General features: G+C 36.4%; 1 protein-coding gene across 2 annotated transcripts in view; it reads right to left on the bottom strand.

Annotated features, from left to right (window-relative positions):
* ZFAND3 (zinc finger AN1-type containing 3) overlaps window positions 1–5,699 on the bottom strand; it is a 325,101-nt gene that overhangs the window by 287,049 nt on the left and 32,353 nt on the right. The gene's annotated exons all lie outside the window — the stretch shown is intronic.

The following is a 5,699-nucleotide window of genomic DNA, read 5'->3' as shown; positions in this document are numbered from 1 at the left end:
GGGGCGGGGGGGGGGGGGGGGGGTGGTAAAAGCGTACATCATCATCATGATCACAGATAGATACATGACTACAAGTCAATGAAACATGCCCAACGTTGGCCCTGGTAGCAAGCATATCTGTTCTTTTTGCTCTTCCAGTCCAAAGAAACAACAGTGCCATCACTGGCACACTCAAAAATTGTATTTGTAGTCAAACACTGTGAACACAAAAGAGCCAATTATGCATTAATAGCTCTTCAAGGAGCAAACACATTGGTCTTGAAAGCACTACACAAAAGACAATTCTAAAACGACAGCTTCACCTTTTATACTTTTTCTTTACCTGGTTTAACAAATAGGTTTTACTCATACCCAGCAAATATTAAATACACAGTGCTAGAAAAGTTGGAGAGCAATATGTGACATTAAAGTTCAAATGGACAAATATAAATATATAATAGGATGTGTTTTACAATCAATGCCCCCGCTTTTCAGTCATCTAGGTGGGAAATGTAGGCTTTTGTTATATATGTGCAAATTAAATTTTTTAAAGAAAAAACTACCCTCTTCTTCCATGAACCTAAAACCTCCAGAAGGACAGGTTTCAAAGTCTTAACACTCCACAATCTATTCAAATGCTGGTTTGTTTTGTTTCAAATCTTATTCAAAACTTTGTGCACTTCAAGTTTAACTCTTCCCCCTACATCTTGACATTTCTATCAGAAGTCCTGAAAGCCCTCACTAAAACTTACCATCATCCTCCCCAGGAAAAGTGCCCCAAGAGGTCTTTCCGGCATAAAGTTGCCTGTGTCTATCAGCGAAGATGACCCTACTATTTTAGTTGTGTCAGATTAAATCAGGAATTGGTGTTCCAGCCTAAAGCTGCTGTGAACTGAATGGACACGTAGGGTCAAACCCGGCCCAGGGTTAACTGCACATGGGATGGTGACATATCTATCCAAACAGACCCTCCATATACACTAGAGCACAGAGAAGGCAGGTCACTAGAGTTTAGGCGGTACCCCCAAGTTATTCTAAACTCTCCATGAGGATTACTCCATATTCTCTAGCCTGGGAAATACTAGGGTCCTGAGTGAATGTGCAACTAACAAGCAAATAATACCCTATACTACGGCACACTCCTCTCAATTAAGCCCCATGCCTGAAGGGAGATCTCCTCTGCACAAACCTAAAAAAAAGTCTATCTAACACAACTGATGTACTTCTCTAGACATAGCAACACATTCACACATCCCACACATGGACCTGGTCACTGGACAGCCGTGCCTTCACATAAACACTATACTCCTCTGGCAGCAAGGGCAGGTAAAGTTGAGGAGAGACCCTTCCCATTACATAAAATTCTCTCTCATCACAATCAACCATAATAATCCTGAGCTGCCTGACAACTCACCTCCTTCACGAAGACTTCTCCAACTGATCCAAGTGACATTAAATTATTCTATGACCCCTCAATATATTTATAGTTTGTTCTCTAAATCACACATTTCAGTTAACTTTTGAGATTCAGTCCAACCTATAGTAACACAGAAATTAACCTCATGCTAAACATTATTTTAAATTTGCTGGGTTACAATTTTTGTTTTATAAAGACCTTTATTCCCCCATGATTTAACCGGTATATTCATTTATACTGTATCCACAGTATGGTGTTCTTCAGAGTCTTTTATAAACAGTATTTGTCTCCCCAATATAAAAACTAAAGTCTTGGGGCGTCTGAGTGGCTCAGTCGGTTAAACGTCCGACTTCGGCTCAGGTCATGATCTCACAGTCTGTGAGTTCGAGCCCCGCGTCAGGCTCTGTGCTGACAGCTCAGAGCCTGGAGCCTGTTTCGGATTCTGTGTCTCCCTCTCTCTCTGACCCACCCCCGTTCATGCTCTGTCTCTCTCTGTCTCAAAAATAAATAAATGTTTTAAAAAAATTAAAAAAATAAAAACTAAAGACTGTATCATGGCTATTCTTTTACACGTTTCCACAAAACCCAGCAGTATTTTACCCTTACCAAATGAACAATTTCCTTAATAAACACAATATTCATCCTAAACATACTTTTCTGAAGGACTTTTGAAAATGGGATATTTTTATTATTTCACTATTCTGGATTTTCTAATACAGTTACAGAAACAAGTAAAAAGGACAGTTATAACCATGGACTGTATTTTAGATACAGTATTTACCGTGTTAATATATTAAATATATCTTCACAAAATTGTTGCATATAAACAAATTACAAATATGTATATTTCATTATTGACAAAGCACAAAGTATTAGGCAGTGAACATAGTGCACGACTGTCAAAAGAACAAAATCAGATTGTGCCCTAAGGAATTCAAAACAGACAACCTATCTACAAACAGTATGCATGCGGGAGTGAAGGATGTCCCTGACAAAAAGAACAAACAGATAAGGGAAGGTAAAAAGTAGTGTTTGCTTCACTGAACAGGTGGAGTTTTGAGTATCACCTGAAGCAGAGAAAAAAACTAAATATGTTGAATATTGAAAGAAGCAGGTATCTGGCACAGCCAGAAATGGAATATCAGGTGCACAGAAAGAAGAGTAACATGGATCCAAAAGAATGCTTCTACATGGAGCCATGCAAGGGAGCTGAGAGAAAGAAAAGAAAAGAAAAGAAAAGAAAAGAAAAGAAAAGAAAAGAAAAGAAAAGAAAAGAAAAGAAAAAAGACCAGACCAAGGTTTACACGGGAAAAGACCAGATCTAAAAGAGGAAGAGAGGAAATGATAACAGGTTATGGATCAGCCTGTGTGCAATGTCAGGAATTCAGAAGACTATAATGCAGTATTATGCCTGTACATGAACAATGTCATTATTTTTACAAAGTTTCTATCCAGAAAGAAAAATCTTCTTAGTTATTTCTCAAAGAGTAAGGCAACAATAATTAGAAAATACATTAACTGTGTATATTCACATTACATAAAGTTTCACATATACTGTCTCATTTCAAAATGCAACCCAGATTTTACATTCACTAAGTCATTGCAGCCACCCAAAAATGAAAGAAAAGGTGTTGCTTTTCACTTGACTAACAAAATCAAATAGTGTACTTGCTCTCTCCTCTCTTCAAACTTTAACCCTTGAAGGTATCCCTATTAAAAAAAAAAAAAAAAAATCCCCTAACATCAAAACTAAATTCCATTCCTCTTTCATTAGATTCAAGTCACTATCAAAAAATTAGTATGACCAAAAAAGAAAATCAACAATCAAATTAAATTATGGACACAAATGTCAACGGTCACAGAATCTAAAGTAACTCCCTCAGTGCAATCTTCCAAAAAGCAGGACTTCAGATGGTTGTTATCAGAGTGGGTCACCCAGAGATTGGAAAAGAGAAGAGATATGAATAAGCATCCATATCATAAGCCAGCAAGATTCCAAATGTCTCACCACAGAACAATTATACTTTGTGAACTTCAGACTTCGAATATTTTGCCTTCTGAACTACACTTATAACAAATTTTATTGCCTTTAGCTTTTTTAGACTAAAATAGAAATAAATGCCAAAGCTCATCAATATAAACAACCATAATTAAGTAATACAGTTTAAGGCCAACCTAGTCCTCACACACTGGAAGAATAAAAATAAAATAAAATTTTTAAAAAACTTGACGGTTTACCCCATGTAGTCTCATTAATATAATTGAGAATATTCTGGAATCAAACACACCTGGTACAATCCTGACTGTCTGATCTTGGGCAAAGAACTTAAATCTGAGTCTGTTTCCTCATTCATAAAATATAGATGCTACTAAAACCTATCTCATAGAGCTGTTAAGGCTAAAAGGAGACATGGCATGTAATACCATTTGAACTGTGCCTGGCAAACAGAAAATGTTCAATAAATGTTTTAATCACCATTAATGTTTTTTTTAAATCGATTATCATAATCTAGGGACCTCTATTACTACCTTCAAGAACCTCCAAAAAGTAGAGGGACCTGAGATTTTATAATCATGTCCTATAGGTCCTCCACTACATTTTGATATTAAATCAATAATATGCTTCTTAACTGAATTCATGCCTTCCTAAAGATGGAATGTTCAAGAAAATGTTTTATCTGTTGTTTTCTCTCTGCCCGGTAGACTTATGGTGGGTTAGCCCACTAAAAAAAATAGGGCAAAGGCCTTATTTTGTGTGTTTGAGTTTTCTGTCCTGAACATATATTACTTTTGTAATCAGAAAATGCAATAGATGTTGTAAGATTAGTTTTTCCTCTCAATAATTTATTTTGGCAGTCAGGAATTCTTATGCAATACACTTATTTTTTTCAAGTGCCTAATAAAACAGTTTAGATTCTTAGAGGTTTCAGCGTTTTCTTCCTACTTCTTATAGCTATTACATTGCTCATGAGCTAAGGCTTGGAAACAAACTTACTAAATCATATTATATAAGTAAATTTTAAATACCAGCAGTTCCCCTTTAGACTACAATCTGTTTTTAATTAACTTGTTTGGAACTCAGGCCTCATTTTCCCTTAATGTTTTAAGTATGGTTAAACTTCCTACATTAACCAAAAAAGATTATTTAGCCAAACTATTACTGAATTCTACTAGTAAGAGTTATTGACCTAGGTTCTAAAATCCAGGGTCAAGCCACACACAATAGCAAGAATTAGAAGTTTGAAAAGCTGAGCTCCTTTTTTGAAGCTCAGTAATGGCCCTTGGCAAAATTTTAAAACAGGCAGCTTATCTTGGTATCTTTTGAATGCTTTCTAATTTGTGCCCTGGGGCTCTCCTGTTGTCTTGTGCCCATCAACTATGGAACCCTATCCAAGCCTGGTCTCCCGTGATACAATTTTACAAAGTCCTCTTTTCCCATCCATCCCACCACTGTAACTGATCACATTTAAGTATTACAGAGTCAACAAATGAACCAACTCATCAATTGAACACCTTAATTCTAACCTGGAGTATTTCTGGTCATATAAATAAAAGTGAATCTAAGTCACATATAAATAAAGTGAACTACACAGACCATGTCAAAATAGATATTACTGACCTAGAAGGGCACCTGTCACAATCAACTTCTCACAACTCTTCTTTCTAAGCCCACCAGTTTTCAAAAAACAACAAAACCCTCTCAGACATTTACAGAGAAGCAACTTAGAAGCACAGAGTAGACATCCTTTGAGAAACTTAAAAGTTAACGAAATAAACCTAAGAATTTGTGAAACTAAAGAACTATCGTTAGTTTACATTAACTCCAAATGCTAAAGGAACGCAAAAATGAGGTCCTAAGAGACATTCTAATTACATGAGGAGGAGGCAGAAGTTATTCCAGGAAGAGAGAAAAGGAGAAGGCAGGGAGACTGGAGAAAAAAAGGTATGTACAAAAGGTGATAAAGACACCACAATGGGATAAAAGAGGAAGCAGCATGGTTTTAATTGGGAGGTATACAGGACCAAGCAGAGAAAAAAAGTCTTCAAGTGAACAGGTACAATTTAGATTTGAATGGACCCAAAAAAAAAAAAAAAAAAAAAAAAAAAAAAAAAAAAAAGTCACTGCCAGGTAATTCTTTGCTGTGAACAATGTCCTGTGTATGGTAGGATGTTTAGCAGTACCCTTGGCCTCTACCCACTTGATACCATTAGCACCTCTTTCTACCAAGTAGTGACAACTAAAATTATCTCCAGACACCGTCACATATTCTCCAGGGGACAAATTTTCAACCTTCCCATACCC

This window comes from Panthera onca, chromosome B2, assembly GCF_046562875.1.
Source record: "Panthera onca isolate mPanOnc1 chromosome B2, mPanOnc1 haplotype 2, whole genome shotgun sequence".
Classification (NCBI taxonomy): domain Eukaryota; kingdom Metazoa; phylum Chordata; class Mammalia; order Carnivora; family Felidae; genus Panthera; species Panthera onca.
The sequence above is the reverse complement of the archived record's forward strand: the minus strand, read 5'-3'. Positions and strand labels throughout refer to the sequence as shown.